General features: G+C 44.5%; 1 protein-coding gene across 1 annotated transcript in view; it reads right to left on the reverse strand.

Annotated features, from left to right (window-relative positions):
• LOC124556687 (collagen alpha-1(XI) chain-like) overlaps positions 1-17,631 on the reverse strand; it is a 560,578-nt gene that overhangs the window by 279,865 nt on the left and 263,082 nt on the right. The gene's annotated exons all lie outside the window — the stretch shown is intronic.

Below are 17,631 nucleotides of genomic sequence, written 5' to 3' on the forward strand. Positions count from 1 at the left end.
TGTTAGGGTCTTAGTAACCATGTCTTCTGACAACTTACTGAACACTGAGCCTACCTCTGACCTCGCCGAAGCTGCACTTAGTGAATTTTTCGGAAGTACACTACGAAATGGTTTCTACTTTGTACAAATTGAGCAGATTTATAATAATAGGACACCTGGACAATGCTCTCCATTCAATTGACTTAAATATTCCGGATCTGTTGAAATAGGATATTATTTTATATTTTAGAAATGAAAAAATCAGTTATATTCTTTCACGTTATCGTTTATCACCAGATTATATTTTTCATAACTCAGAAAATTTACCTATGTTGCGAGAAATTGTAATAGAAGCTTCTATGTTTGGAAGAAAGTTTCGTAATTCAGAAAGGAAACCTTGGAATGAATTATGTGTATTAGCAATGAATGATACGGAGCCTTTCAATTTCTTTAACAGTGTTTTCAAAATAAGTGTGAAGTATTATTGTATTAAGATCAATAATTCATACTTGAAGAATTCAAGATGGAGAATAAATCTTTGTGAGCGGTGTGTAAATGAAATGCTTTCTGTACGACCCAGAGATCTAATTTATAGAATGTTTTGTGTCGACAACATATCACTAGTTGTTAATCCTTTGGAAGTTGTGGAAGGTGTATTTGCACCACCCATTGTAACTAAATATAATTATTGGTGCTCATTTTGTGCAAACACCCCACTATTTCGTAGTGTACATTGTGGAGGTTGTCTAGGTGCAGTTTCCGATTCTGATGTAGATGAGTTAATGTTTGATAATTTGTTTGCAGAATTCTGAAAATGGAACACATAGTGGAATTGATAACCTTGATGTGGACGATGCTGGAAGCCGAAGTGAAGAAACCATCTCTGAAGCTCCTCACATACCTGGTAACGAGTATCCTGTCATCACTGGGAGAAGACGACCTTGGGACCAGGGGACCCAGGGGGGGGGGGGGGGGGGGAGATCGAGTGTATGAATCATGACGCACGTGCGGCCGCACATGTGCGTCGATTCGTTGACCATACTCCTCATACCATGACACAATGAGTAACACTACCGTGCCTCATCAAAACATTACAAGAATGTGACCTAGCTCTTGGTTGCCAGCACTTGTCATCTAGGTTAGTGCAGAACCATGATACATCGCTAAGTACAATGCGACGCCATTCATCAGCAGTCTATGCTTCCCAGTCGGGGCACCACTCCAAATGTTGTGGTGTTAAGGGCAATCTTAACACTGGACAGTAATTCCCTAGTATTGCTGCTGCTAGTCTCTGACTGATGCTGTGGGATGACACAGACCGTTGCAGGGAGTCCTTTACTTGTAATCTCTTAGACTTTCCTGGTGATTTGTTGTCATACCGTTAAGATCAAGTGTTCTGCCGGTTTTCCTAGTCTTAACTACACGATATTTCGACACCGTAACTCGATGTCTTCATCAGATGTTCCCTGATCTGTCTGCCTGGCTGCCCGGGTCCAATATTTATGCCTAGGCGGTGCCTGGAACACTGTCTGTTGCCTGCTCCGGATCAGGTATTCCCTCTTCGGTCTGCGACCACAAGGCGCGTATCCGCACTGCTACAGGTGCTCCCTATTCCATCCGCGGCCAGGGCGGCTGTCTCCCGTAATGGCGACCGTCTCCTGGTGTTCCGTACTCGGTCCACTTCCACTGAAACAGCCTACTGCGGCGGAGACCGCCGTCCGGTGGTCTGTATGAGTTCTTCTCCCTAAGGTGGAGTCCCTGAGGTCTCAGGTTGTCGATGTTGCTCCGTATCTCGTCCTCACCCGCTGTGGCTATCTTTTGCAGCGGTGGCCACCACAAGGTGCTCTGTGTGTGTGGTATGATCCTTTCATTTACACTTGCAGTTGTCTGAGGTTCATTACTGGAGTTGGGAACTTTTTCATTGATGACACTATTTCGGAATCTAGGCTTCTGGGACATCCTGATTTTATCGTAATCCGTGATGCGTTCATGCTCCAGGCAGTGTTCTGCTAATGCTGATTTTGAGGCTAGCCCAAGCATCGGATGTCTTTGGTGTTCTTCACGTCTTATGTCCACTCTTCTGGTGGTTTGGTCGATATAAGACATACCGTACTCACTAGGCGCGTTGTAAATGCCGGGTTTTCTTCAACCCAGATCATCCTTGACCATTGGTGATTTTGTAGGGTGGGTAGAACACGCTTTTGGTTTCATGTTTTTGCATGATTCTGATGATCTTGGCAGAGATAGGCCCTCCATGCAATAAAAAATCTTCCTCCCTGGCCTCTTCTTCTTGTTCCTTTTCCATTGTATCCGGTCGTCTGGTGGATGTAACATATCTGAAGAAACACTTCAGCTGGTAGGTGGCAGCTGTAAGGGACTCATTCTCGAACTTCTCCATAAACAGATTCAGCCCCACCAGAGACAAGTGGCTACCGATCGCCACACCTTCAGGCTGCTCACAGAATTGGAGTCCACATAGGATGACAGTCTATGTTAAAATATCCTTAAAAAGATCCAGGATAGGCCCGTCAAACTTCTCATTGATCAAATCGAGTGAGTCTTGGAATAGTAGCCTGGTGAACGGGGACACCACATCAAAGGGACAGATTGGACGCTGTAGGAGGGGGAGTTGACAAAAATATTGTCTCTACGGCTTTTACGCCGCGTTAGGCGTAGTAATGTGTTGTGTTTTCAGTGTTTCCGCATTTCTGGCAACCCTGTGACAGCGCCCCACTTGTAAGAATACTGGAGTTGACACTGTTCTTACCTGCCTTCCTTATCTTTCGGGTTAAACACAGTGGAGTGGCCACGCGGGCCAGGTCTTCAGTTTGCTTCTCCGGTTGACACCTATCAGGTTAAGGACAGGGGGGGGGGGGGGGGAAGGCGAGTAACAGAGGACTAGAGCCAGAATCTGAGAAGCTAGTTCCACAGCGAACTTCATAAAGTCGTAAGTTACACAACGAAAAACATCGCATTTCTGACTGATGCACGAGAGTTCTTTCATGAAGTATTGGCGAACGCTATAGAAAAATGTTTTAGTGTGTTTCACACTGTACTCGTTGTGAAAGTGCGATGGGAAGAAGCAGATACGGTCTCTAGGTTCACAAACGGTTTCTGAAGTGCCGAAGATCTCACGGTCGAGTCTGTTAGCTCGGCACACTTCTCACTGCTCGCCTGGTAATGTAAACAAATCAGGCACTTTTGTAGGAGCGAATACGCAGGTCGTAAAGGCTTTGAGTCCTGGGAAGAGACGCGACCAGCTGGTGCGGTCCGTTTGTGTTGTTTTTATCGCGAGTAGAGTAATAAACACGCAGATGGCTAGACGACCGAGTCACGGCCTCTGAAGATGCATCGCACGAAATACGGCCGCGGAGGCTTACGAAACACCCGGGGACACTCGCAGTGGCCGAGTTTGTTTTTGTAGCGCTTTCAGTGTCTGCAGGGCTGGACAGGCCTACCAGTGGAAATGTCACTCGCTCCAAAACCGAATGAAACCGACATATTGGCATATTAGGACTTACTTTTCATCACGTGTGTCTTGGATCTTTGTCGTCAGTTGTATTATTTCACATACGTTATTATTACATCAGTGTAAAGAGTAAGGGTAATGATAACATGTTACTGGGTGTTTCTAACTGATAAATGATCTGAAATGTTCCCATGGAGCCGGACGGTGTGGCCGAGCGGTTCTAGGCGCTTCAGTCTGGAACCGCGCGACCACTACGGTCGCAGGTTCGAATCTAACCTCGGGCATGGATGTGTGTGATGTCCTTAGGTTAGTTAGGATTAAGTAGTTCTAAGTTCCAGGGCACTGATGACCCCAGATGTTAAGCCCTATAGTGCTCAGAGCCATTTGAACCATTTGTTCCCATGGAAGAAAACACAGGGAGAAGTGAATGAACCGAAATTTAAGAAATTAACATGTATGAAAAACGCAATTAAAAAGAACATTTCCTGTTTATTCAACTCTGATATAGATTACTACTAAAATGATGGAGCGTTTAAAGGGTCCTAAGCCAAAAAATATTTTCGTAAACCCTATCTGCAGGAATAAAAGGAAATGCACGTAGAAATTTAATTTAGAGGTACTTCATGTCTTGCTATATTTCAATAATTGTTCACAATAAATTCTGAATAAGATAGAAATCGGTTTTATATCCGAAACGGATAACTCCTAAGTGTAAGTACTGTAATTTACCCCAGTATAGTTATCGAATTTCGAAGAGTGAAATGCAACTGAATTTGTCTCTGGAACCAACTATACTAACAGCAGAATTTACCAGAGTCACTTCTGGACAGGGATGTTGATACCCGATATATCTACAATTAATATAGCAATGACGAGAGGCTGTACGCCGTTTAGAGACGAGTTTCTTAAAACTGATTAAGGTGAAAAGGGAAATAAGATTTGTAAATGGTTATGGTGAACGAATTAGATAAATCATTTTGTATAATGCACAAACGCCTGACACTGACGTCTGTTGTAAAGTACAGAATTTTGTTATTGTTTGTGAACCTTCACAATCAATAACCCTTCGCGATTGGTTTGAAGATGATTGTGGACAATTCGAGTGAATGATATGACCGCCCAGATCACCAACATGAATCCCATAGGTCATTTATGGGACATCGTTCCATAAATTCTACTCCGGCAGCACTTTCGCTATTATGGACGGCTATAGAGGCAGAATGGCTCAATGTTTCTGCAAGGGACTTTCAACGAATTGTTGATTTCATTCCACTTCGAGTTGCTGTACTACGCCTGGCAAAAGGATGTCCGACACAATATTAAGATGTATCCCTTGATTTTTGCCACCACAGTGTACATGCCCAATACGGTGTAGGGATACCCGCACGGATAGCCGTGAGTGTTAAAGCGCGGGGACCTCAGCAGACTCCGGATCCACTCCGCCTGGCGGATTAACGACGAGGGAACCCGGATGTAGTTTTTGGAGGTTTCCTACAACGCATGAATACAGTGGCACACAATCTACTCCTCTCGACCTGCACCAAGAATGTGGTTGTGTCGTCATTAGCGTCCTCGGCCTATGGACGCCTCACGTCAGTAGGGCCACCCCTTGAAACACATGAAACACAACAGAAAGATATGGAACTTAGCATCCATTCTGGTAATAAAAAACTGTAAAACACCACTTTTTGCTCCGTTTCCAGTTAAATCTCGGCAGTGAAAGTGTCACACAACCGGAAGGATATGAACTAGCTACTTTCGGGTTGAACTGTACCGCAGTTAACCATTCAGGTAATAAGGCCAGTTGTTGACAAGAGGCACACAACTGTTTCGGACGGGCCATGGGGACACCACGAAGAATTTAACAGAATGGTGGAAGTATCGTCAACGTCCTGATGCCAGTGGTGTGTGTGTGTGTGTGGGGGGGGGGGGGGGGGGGGTGAGCGCACAGTGCTGTGGTGTGTAGTGTAGTGTAATGTACTGTATGTTTCTGTGCTTAGTGATTAGTGTTGCAAACCGGGTGAATATAGTAAGAGATAGTACTACTGTATGCATGAATTAGCTACTTTTCAAAATTTTCTGTTCCGAATAAGATGACATATATGAGACAATTTTGTAAATGCTCAGTGGATGAATAAACAACTAACAAACGAAGGTAGTCAGCAAGAAAGTATTTTTTTTAATTGTTTGGCAGCGTAGGAACCGAGAATACCGCAAACTATGAATGGTACGTAGATATATATGTTAGAGTACAAGCTCAAACTGTGAAAGGACGTGGAAGGAAATCGGTCATACTTTGGCAAAAAAACCACCCCGGCACTCGCCTTACCAATACAGGAAAATTATGGAGAATCGTAAACTGGCTGATCGGAGGGGGATTGAACTGCTTCCCTCTCGAACAGGTGTCCGTTGGGTTGCCATTACGCCACTTCGTTTGGTAAGATGCCTGGTCCAGCTTACACTGCCGGCTACATCCATAGATCAATAATGACAGGGAGTGGAGCGAGCCTGGGACAGTATCTGCAAGGACAGCATGTAACACCTATGTCCACCTCACTACACAACAACAACATGTCTTATTTATAGCTGAATACGAAGAGCACATAATTTCTTACGTTCATTTATCGGTTGAGAGAAGTTCATCTTTGATCAATGGCCTCCCACACGGGCTCAGTAGAGTCGACAACAGGCACATTTAGAAGCCAAAACACCAGTTTGAATCTGCTCCATCGTGGTTCTTTACTTGTGGTACTGACAACTACCCGACTGGGAAATGCCATTTGTAATGAAGAAGTCAACGGCCATGAAAGGATGGAGGTCGTTCTCCATAATATTAATGTAGATCACAGCTTTCATTGTGTCTTTTGTAGCAACCGCAAGCAGCGTCAACTGTCACCACCGGTCAATAAATGAAGAGCGTTCAATGCGTAATGCAACACATCTTTTGCCCGCCAATTTTGGATGATAAAATGTGGAATTTCTTGTGGGACATCGTGAAATATTCCCGGTTCAGTTCCTATAGTTTCATGAAGTTCCAGTAAATGGCGGCGTTGTACGTAGCTTTCCAAATGGCGTCTGAACCGGAGGTGCGTTCCAAACAAAGAGCTGCCATTGAGTTTCTTTCGGCGGAAAACAAGAGTATGACTTATTTACGAGAGCTTGCAGAATGTCAGTGAACAAAAGCACTGCGAGTCGTTGGGCGAGGCGTCTGTTATCATCGCAACAAGGCCGAGCAAACTTGTCCGATCACCTGCGTGCCGGCCCGCCGCACACAGCTGTGACTCCTGCATCGTTGAAATGTGCGGACACTCTCACTCGAGATGATCGACGGATAACAATGAAACACCTCGCTGCTCAACCGGTCGTCTCTGTTGGTAGTGCTGATACACGTGTCCACCAGTTAGGATACTCAATAGTGTGTGCCCACTTGGCTCCTCGCCCCCTAACAGAAGAACATAGCGATTTCTTGCACGTTACGCAGCTGATCGTGATAATTTTTGGTCGAACGTCGTCACAGGCGATGAAACATGGCTCCATCACTTCGGACTGAAAACAAAACTACAATCCATGGTGTCGTGCCACGCCACCTGCCCTCCGAAGAAAAAGTTCAAAGCCGCAGAGTTCTGCAGATGCTGGAGTATCACTAGTGCAATAAGAGACCTTTACATTATTTCTCACACGATTTTGGTGTATTTGTGTTTGTTCGAGCCCAAGTACTTTCCTGGTAAGTCCAACCCATGGGATGCTGTGCTCTAAGACGACATGACCTCTATTCACACAGCCCGCATCGTGCAGAACTAATTTTGTGAGTACGAGGATGAACTGTCGCATCTCTCCTGGCCACTATAGTCACCAAATGACAATATTATTGAGCCTTTGTGGTCTACTTTGGGGAGAAGTGTGCGTGATTGCTATCCATCTCCATCGCTGTTTCTGTAACTTGCCACTATGTTGATGGAAGAATCATACAAAATCTGTATTTATCCATTCCGAGACGTTTGTAATGCATGGTTAACTTGAGAGATAGCCAGATACCCTTCCTTTCGTCCCCCCCTTGCTCCACGGAAATAAATATGTGTACACGAACTGTCTGCGTGTAGTGTTACTGTATTCATGGGAAAGAGAGCGAAAGTTTTCAAATCGTGGAACTGAGGCGGGACTTGTGTACCATCCCTGTATTTACCCACTGGGTTGTGGGAAACCGCCTAAAAACAACATCGAGGCTCCTTCGTCGTTAATCCGCCGGACGGATTGGATCCGGGGTCAAAGCATCTCCCCAGCGCTTTAATACGCACGGTTATCCTGGCGGGTGTTTCTACGACGTATTAGGCAAATACACTGAGGTTACAAAAGTCATGGGATACCTCCTAGTATCGGCCCGCCTCCTTTCATTTGTATTTTCGTCCACCTTCTGTATTTGTATATTTCCATTGATACTTTTGATTATTATATGTGCTGTACATCGCATACGACCGTAATCATATGGTCATACACTAACCGACAGATTGCCTCTGACAACAATTTCAGTATTTTGTACAGCTTTGTTCAGCTATAAATAAGGCATGTTGTTGTTGTGTAGTGAGGCGGACATAGGTGTTACACGCTGTCCTTGCAGATACTGTCCCATGCTCGCTCCACTCCCTGTCATTATTGATCTATGGATGTAGCCGGCAGTGTAAGCTGGACCAGGCATCTTACCAAACGAAGTGGCGTAATGGCAACCCAACGGACACCTGTTCGAGAGGGAAGCAGTTCAATCCCCCTCCGATCAGCCAGTTTACGATTCTCCATAATTTTCCTGTATTGGTGAGGCGAGTGCCGAGGTGTTTTTTTTGCCAAAGTGTGACCGATATCCTTCCACGTCCTATCACAGTTTGAGCTTGTACTCTAACATATATATCTACGTATCTACGTACCATTCATAGTTTGTGGTTAGCACACTGGACTCGCATTCTGGAGGACGACGGTTCAATCCCGCGTCCGACCATCCTGCTTTAGGTTTTCCGTGATTTTCCTAAATCGCTCCAGGCAAATGCCGGGATGGTTCCTTTGAAAGGGCGCGGCCGACTTCCTTCCCCGTCCTTCCCTAATCCGATGAGACCCATGACCTCGCTGTTTGGTCTCTTCCCCCAAACAACCCAACCCCAACCATTTATAGTTTGCGGTATTCTCGGTTCCTATGCTGCCAAACAATTAAAAAAAAAGTACTTTCTTGCTGACTACCTTGGTCTGTTAGTTGTTTATTCATCCACAGATCATTTACAAAATTGTCTCATATATGTCATCTTATTCGGATCAGAAAATTTTGGAAAGTAGCTACTTCATGCATATGTATCAATCTACTGATTGCTGAGGCGTGTGAACAATCGAGGAAATGAGTAAGAGGAGACAGCAGGGAAGAAGTCCACCAGGGATCACGATGTGACACAGTGTACCAATTCTTATGGGCATATACCCACACAAATAGCGCTCAATTCCTTACTTCCTCGTCGGAGGTTCGAGTCCTCCCTTGGGCATGGGTGTTTGTGTTATCCTTAGTGTAAGTTAGTTTAAGTTAGATTAAGTAGTGTGTAAGCCTAGGGACCGAGGACCTCAACAGTTTGGTCCCATAGAACTTACCACAAATTTCCAATTTTTCCTAACTTCCTAGAGGAGTTCATCAGTGATCAATGGCTTCTCACATGCGTTCTACAGAGTCGGTAACTGGCAGATTTAGATGTCAAAGCATTAAATGGAATGCGCTGCGTCGGTGTTTTTTTGCTTGTAATTTAGGAAATGTTCCTACTGGAAAATGCGTTCCGTAACGATGAAGATGACAGCCACGAAGGGATGTAGCTCGAAACCAAGTTGTACAGCCCACTATACGATTGTGCTCTGATAGGGGTAACGATTCACTGTTTTTGTACTGACTTTTTTATATTCACATCCCTTAAGTCAAATTTGATAGTTGTCTAGACTTCAAATGGCTCTAAGCACTATGAGACTTAACATCTCCAGCCATCCTGATTTAGGTTTTCCGTGATTTCCCTAAATCGTTTCAGGCAAATGCCGGGATGGTTCCTTTGAAAGGGCACGGCCGATTTCCTTCCCCATCCTTCCCTAACCCGAGCTTGCGCTCCGTCTCTAATGACCTCGTTGTCGACGGGACGTTAAACACTAACCACCACCACCACCACCACTTAACATCTGAGGTCACCATTCCCCTAGACTTAGAACTACTTAAACCTAACAAACGTAAGGACATCACACACATCCATGCCCGAGGCAGGATTCGAACCTGCGACCGTAGCAGCAGCGCGGTTCCGGACTGAAGCGCCTAGAACCAGTCGGTCACAACGGCCGGCTTGTCTAAACTTCCATTCAGAAAAGGGAAACGAGAAATTTTTATTCCGTTATTTGGACTTAACAGCTTCTTACGTAGGTTTTACAGAGCAAAAACATGGCGTCTGAAGGAGGCCGCAACATAAAATAATGGACGATGTTCTGCAGGAAAAATATTTTGTGGTAAGTTCCTATGGGACCAAACTGCTGAGGTCATCGGTCCCTAGGCTTACACACTACTTAATCTAACTTAAACTAACTTACGCCAAGGACAATATACACACCCATGCCCGAGGGACGACTCTAACCTCCAACGAGGGGAGCCGCGCGAACCGTGGCAAGGCGCCCGAGACCGCGCAGCTACCCCGCGCAGCAAAGGAAAAAAAAAGAATTCTTAATAATCAAGAAATAAAACGAGCAGTATAAAGCAGAGAAGATGGCTATAGCAACAAGGCACAGTTTTTGCAAGAACAAAATGACGAGAGACGAGATTACGTTGTACAATGAGCGTCTATACATAATTCGTATGACGTATCATTGTTTTGAAAAGTATATGAGTTTTCAATATGTGAATAACCTCAATGACAGAACAATGTCTGATACCTGTGCTTATAGCCGTAGTATCCTGATTTGATAAGCTGGCAGGCGGCTCTGGCACCCATACAAGTAAGAGAGTGTGCTGGAAAGGAATGCCTCTGAACTTCTTATGTGAAGACTCTTAAATCTCTTTAAATAAAACATACTTTATTAACATTCTTTATGTCTACATATTTACTTCTCAACATAGGCATACTGGCGACGAACACATTGCTCGCAATGAGAGACCATTTTGTTGATACCATCACTGTAGAGTGTTTGGCATTGTTGACGGAGCCACAATCTCACCTCTGCTTACACCGCCTCATCACTATCAAAGTAAAGTCCTCGAAGGTGTTCTTTAAGTTTTGTAAACAGATGAAAATCGGAGGGGGCAAATTGGGACTGTGTGGAGAGTGATCGATGACAGTGAATCCAAGGTGTCAGACTGTTGTAGATGTCGCAGCGCTCGTGTGTGGTCTGACATTGTCATGCTGGAGAAGAGGGTACTCCATGTGTGGACGAACTCTTCGGATTCGAAACTGGATTACAGCATGCTGTTTCTCACGCACCGACATAGTTACATTAGACACCATCATGTTACACGCTACAATTCCGAGACCTCTAGCTGCAGAGGGCTGCAAATATGTAGACACGAAGAATAAAGATATAGAACGTTAATAACCTTTGTTTTATTTAAAAATCTTTCAGAGTCTTTACGTAAGGATTTCTGAGGCATTACTTTTCATAACGCCTTCGTATATTGTCAGCTGCCTTTGACAGTTCTACATCTACATCTACATCCATACTCCGCAAGCCACCTGACGGTGTGTGGCGGAGGGTACCTTGAGTACCTCTATCGGTTCTCCCTTCTATTCCAGTCTCGTATTGTTCGTGGAAAGAAAGATTGTCGGTACGCCTCTGTGTGGGCTCTAATCTCTCTGATTTTATCCTCATGGTCTCTTCGCGAGATATACGTAGGAGGGAGCAATATACTGCTTGACTCCTCGGTGAAGGTATGTTCTCGAAACAACAAAAGCCCGTACCGAGCTACTGAGCGTCTCTCCTGCAGAGTCTTCCACTGGAGTTTATGTATCATCTCCGTAACGCTTTCGCGATTAATAAAAACTAGAAAATCAGTCGGTGAAGATCTAGTGTAATACAGAAGAAGAACGAAAAGGTTGAGTCACTTGCTCTGCTAAACTCTAAAAACCCTAGCCTGACAGTTAACACTGAGGTGACAAAAGTCGAGGGATAACGATATGCATATATACAGATGACTGTGCTGCGTGTGGTAGCCGTGCCATGGTTCGCACGTCTTCCCCCGTCGGAGGTTCGACTCCTCTCTCGGGCATGAGTGTGTGTGTTGTCCTTCGCGTAAGTTAATTTAAAGTTGGATTAAGTAGTGTGTAAGCCTAGGGACCGATGACCTCAGCAGTCTGGTCCCGTAGGAACTCACCACTAGATGGCTGTAGTATGGAGTACACAAGGTATAAAAGGGCAGTGCATTGACGGAGCTGTCATTTGCACCCAGGTGATTTATGTGGAAGGGTTTCCAGTGATTATGGCCGCACGAGGGTAATTAACAGACTACGAACGCGAAATGGTTGTCGGAGCTAGACGTAGGTGATATTCTATTTCGAAAATCCTTTGGGATTTTAATATTCCGAGATCGACAGTGTAATGAGTGTGTCGAGGACACCAAATTTCAGGCATTACCTCTCACCACGGAGATCACAGTGGCCGACGAGCATCAGTTAACGACGGAGAACAGCGATGTTTGTGTAGAGTTTTCACTGCTTACGTGTAAGCAACACTGTGTGAAAGAACCACAGAAATCAATGTGATACGTACGACGCCGGCCGAGTGGCCGAGCGGTTCTAGGCGCTACAGTCTGGAACCGCGCGACCGCTACGGTCGCAGGTTCGAATCCTGCCTCGGGCATGGATGTGTGTGATGTCCTTAGGTTAGTTAGGTTTAAGTAGTTCTAAGTTCTAGGGGACTGATGACCTCAGATGTTAAGTCCCATAGTGCTCAGAGCCATTTGAACCAATTTTTGAACGTACGATGAAAGTATCCTTTAGGACGGTGCGACTAAATCTGTCGTCATTGGTCTATGGCATCAGACGACCGAGATTAGTGCCTTTGCTAAAAGCACGACATCGCTCGCAGCGCCTCTCCTGGACTCGTGACCATATCGATCGGACCCTAGACGACTGGAAAACCGTCGCCTAGTCGGATGAGTCCCAATTTCAGTTGGCAAGAGGTGATGGTAGGGTTCGAGTGTTGCGCAGATGGCGGCCGCTGTGACCGAGCGGTTCTAGGCGCTTCAGTCCGGAACTGCGCTGCTGCTACGGTCGCAGGTTAGAATCCTGCCTCGGGCATGGATGTGTGAGATGTCCTTAGGTTAGTCACGTTTAAGTAGTTCTAGGGGACTAGTGATCTCTGATGTTAAGTCCCCTAGTGATTAGAGCCATTTGAACCATTTTTTGTTGCGCAGGTCCAGCGAAACCATGGACCCAAGTTGTCAACAAGGCACTGTGCAAGCTGATTGTGGCTCCTTAATGGTTTGGGCTGTGTTTACATGGAGTGGACTGGGTCCTCTGGTCGATCTGAACCGTTCATTGAGTGGATATGGTTATGATCGGCTACTTGGAACCATCTGCAGCCGTTCACGGGCTTCATGTTCCAAAACATGTCACTGGGTCACAATTGTTCGCGAATGGTTTGGAAAACATTCTGGATAAAGGGGGCGAATAATTTGGTCACCCAGATAGCCAGCCATGAATTCCATCGAACATTTGTGGGGCATAAACGGGAGGTCAGTTCGTACACAAAATCCTCCACCGGCAACACTTTTGCAATTATTATGGAGGTCTATAGAGGCAGCATGGCTCAATATTTCTGCAGGGGATTTCCAACGAGTTGATGAGTCCATGGCACGTCGAGCCGCTGCACTACGCCGGGCAAAAGGAGGTTCGACACGGTATTAGGAGGTGCCCCATCACTCTTGTCACTTAATTTTTAAACAGAAGTCTCCAGGAAACAAAGAATCTAAAAGTTCGGCCATACTTATCGTTATCTAATATACAGGACAGGTTCCTACTTAAGTCTGCTTTTCCAATTAGTTTCACCTACCACAGCATATTCTCCTAGACCATCGGCCCCTCGTCGACCCATAGTTAAACAGCTCTTTCACCGTACTGTTTAATGACAGCCTGCAAGGAATGGCATATTGTGTCGCATTGCGTTCTTTGACGATCTTTTCTGCTGCCATACACAACTGCTCATTTCCTTGGATAACTACATGCCCCTGTGATCAGCAGAATGAAACAGGATAAAAATAAGTATCCTGTATATTTTTGATAATTATGCCTCAGAGAGCAATAATCGAGCATTTGCATGACGCTGATCGAACTGGAGCAGAGTTTTCTGCATTATATTAATCCTAATATAAACACAGTGGAAAAAGAGAAAGAAGGTTCAGCAATGGCTCTGAGCACTATGGGACTTAACATCTGAGGTCATCAGTCCCTTAGACTTGGAACTACTTCATACTAACTAACCAAAGGACATCACACACATCCATGCCCAAGGCAGGATTCGAGCAATGGCTCTGAGCACTATGGGACTTAACATCTGAGGTCATCAGTCCCTTAGACTTGGAACTACTTAAAACTAACTAACCTAAGGACATCACACACATCCATGCCCAAGGCAGGATTCGAACCTGCGACCATAGCAGTAGCGCGGCTCCGGACTGAAGCGGCTAGAATCGCTCGGTCACAACGGCCGTCAGAAAGAAAGTGAAATTTATTTTTGGAACAATTGACATCTTTCGGGCGGGAAGTCTACAAGAAGTCCATTTACACAAAGAGACAGCTTCATAAAAAAATCCAATCACCGCACCGAGCAGAGAAGAAGAGTAATTAAGACACTGGTAACTGGACTAAAGAAACATGTGGACCACGGTACTAAAATGAAGATTTGATTATTTATGAATTACTTTCAGAAGATATGGCAACTCTGACAAAGAGATAAAAAGAGCACACATAATACCAGCAGAGTGCTGGAAGACAGTACTGATATAGTGTTTAAGCCGACTAGGACAATGAGTGAATATTTATGAGGTATCGCGTATCGGTACCACCCCACAGGCATCGAAGTTGGCAACGGAATTGCAAGATTCCGTCAGATGTCGATAGAGGGCGTGTGGGCCCATTGAGTCACGCCTCCAGCCACCCAGGACTACGATTACACTCTGCCGCCATAATATACTGCGGCTATCGGTAGCCACACGGCCCACTAACACTTAGGAGCCACTTCGCTATGTGATGCTACGCCTAGTCGCCGCTCTGACACATTGTTCATGCTTTAGTTCAGGGAGTCTCATTCTTATTGACGTTGAGAGCTGGACTCTATTCCCTGCTGCATTGTTTGTAATAAGTCTTTGTGCACAGGGAGAAATACCTGTCAAGTACTTTTTCTGTTTACTGTGATAACTCGTTCGTTAATCATTCCTGCTCCTGTCCAGCTTTAGTACAACGACAGTTGACACACCACTCTATAGCCCACCTCTCCTTACAGTTGTGTACAAAAGCGTGCACAACAATTTCAACAATGCAAAAGATCCAGCCCACTGCTTGTCACGGCACAAATGTACAGAATTCGTTGCACATACGAACAAGAGTAAATAAGAGTTACAAAGAAACAACAATACTCAGATTAGAGGACACAAGAGTAATTTTCATTTGATTGTGAGCAACATGCATAAATAAGCAGTAGCAATTAATGCACTGGAACCAAGCAACCACCAAATTCGATTACCCAGTAGAATAACTTCATCAACGACCGGTCATTATTATACTAGAAAAAACATAGATGTCATAGAAATTCAAAATCAGAAAAAACGTTTCAATACTGTTTTTGGAGAAATAAAACTGACCCGGGAAATACATTGGCTCAAAAAAAAAGTGTAGTGCTCAAAAGGCATAGTGAACACTGAATGGCATGGAGACGCCATGTACTCGTGCAAGACAGCGTTATTAGTATATGACAGAGTTTGAAAAATGCCTCATTGTGATTGGCCGTCTGGTCGAATTGTGCAATATCCATATTTGTGGGACATTTGGTAGTGACAGCAGCCCAATGTTGGCAGAATTGAAAAGTGAGGGCAGGCATAATCGTCGTCAAGGCTACAGTCGACCAACTGATGAACCCTCTGCCAGGCAGTTACATGTGATTTGCAGAGTATCCATGTAGATGTAGATGTAGATTGCAGCTGTGCAGTAAAGGATTCCTTCTCCTATATACATGCAGTTCTTTATATTTACTTCCATCCAGTCTCTGTACAACTGGCGATCCTCTGCAGTTCACTACTGCCTTCAAGCACTGCTATCTCCTTATCGTCAGTGGCGTTGTCTGTGAACAGCCTACATCTACATGTAAAAACATATTCCATAAACCAATGCACAGGGCATGGTGGAATGCACATCGTAATAGTATTACAGAGCTCTACAAAATTCAACTATGTAAAATCTTCTAGCACCAAAATAGGTTATCCTTTTATATTTCTCCCTGATGAACACGAATCTGTCATTGGTTTTTCCGTAACATACAGAGTTTTTGTGTAAATTGTACTAGTCACTGTCTAATTATATTCGGCTTTTGTGTTGCTTAAACAATACGATTTTGTCTGTAAATGCTAATTTATCAACAGAGAGATCATGAACTGCTAATGATATATGTTTTCACACATATCTAAATTATTTTTGGGGTACTTTGCTGCGCCTACTATCCTGCGGTAGTGTCCAACAATACTCAACCACCATACCTTTTGCACAGTGCCCCTGACAGCGTTGCTCAAATGTAGGCATGGTCTGGTGAAATCTTTCCCCATGTTCATCGGAGACTTGTCCAAGAGCACCACAGAAAAAAATCCAAGTGTGTGGAAGAACGTGCAGTGTTAACAACATGTCACGACCGAGATTGAGGTAAAACTGAAGTAATTCGTTGACTAACACAACACTATTGTCTGCTCTCTAGTTTCCGAAGAAATCACAACACAGTTTCTTGAAAGAATTCCAGCAGTCCAGTTCAAGAGAGCCCAAAGCCGTGACAAAATCAGGATTGTGGATAAGCTGTCTAAGTTGAGGGCCAACAAACGCTCCTGCTTTCGCTTTGGCTTCATTCGATGCAGGGAATTTCTGACGTAAGGACATAAAAACAGGTCCATCGTTATCCACTGCAACAACGAAAGACTTCATAAATTCAAGTTTTATATGAAGTGGTGGTAATAAAAATCTTTGAAGTTCACCAATAGAAAGTTTTCTACGTTCTTCCGACCAGGTTGTGTGCGGGCACACTAAATCCGTCTGTCATAATGACTTTTCCGATCACGGCTATCCCACTCGCAAAGATAACAGCAATGCTTTGTATACCCAGATTGTAATCCTGTAAGTATCCCAGTTACTTTGAATTCAACACAGATTTGCCACTTATTTTATTCAACAAAAGTTCCATACTGCTGTGTGTTTCATTCAAAATGTGGTATAAGCTACGGGAACAGGAGGATACAGATTGTGAAGGAGTACCGCTCTGAGGCTAGTTTTTGAGTCATCAACGAATAATCGCCATTCCGCTGATATATGTTTAATTTCCACAGCATTAAACAGACCATTCACGTCATTGCAGTAACAGAGTGAGACTTCCAGATGAAAGAATGGTGCAAAGGCAGCCTGACGACGTCGCGAGAAACAAACCCTAGCATCTTTGGCTAGTAAATTCCACTGTCTCAGACGCGAACACAAAAGTTCAGCTTGTGTCTTAGACAGATTCAGGACTCTAACAAGATCATTCAAATCATTTTGTGTCAGGAGATGTGGCGTAATGTAATCGAAATAAGAACTTGCATTCCTCACGTCTGTTCTAGATGCGACCTGAACTTCAGCTTCCAATCACCGGTGTCTGGAGGAACGGGGACAGGCAAGAAAGAACTGCGCGGTGCGGGTAAAATAGCTGACTTGATGGAGGGATACTTTATCGTCTTTCTATCCTTACCGTTCATCCCTGCTATTTTAACTATTCAGAAACAGCAATCGTCTACGTGATTGCTCGGTTCCTTCCATACCATGCGAATAGCAAAGGGCATTGCAACTTTACCTTTCTCCTTCATGCAACCATTAGGACGAGACGAACAGTTCACACAGACAATATATGGTACCCATTTTCGGTCCCAATCACCTAACTTGCACCCGAAATAAAGATCATACAATTCTTTCACTACA

The sequence above is a fragment of the Schistocerca americana genome, chromosome X (genome assembly GCF_021461395.2).
Source record: "Schistocerca americana isolate TAMUIC-IGC-003095 chromosome X, iqSchAmer2.1, whole genome shotgun sequence".
Taxonomy (NCBI): Eukaryota; Metazoa; Arthropoda; class Insecta; order Orthoptera; family Acrididae; genus Schistocerca; species Schistocerca americana.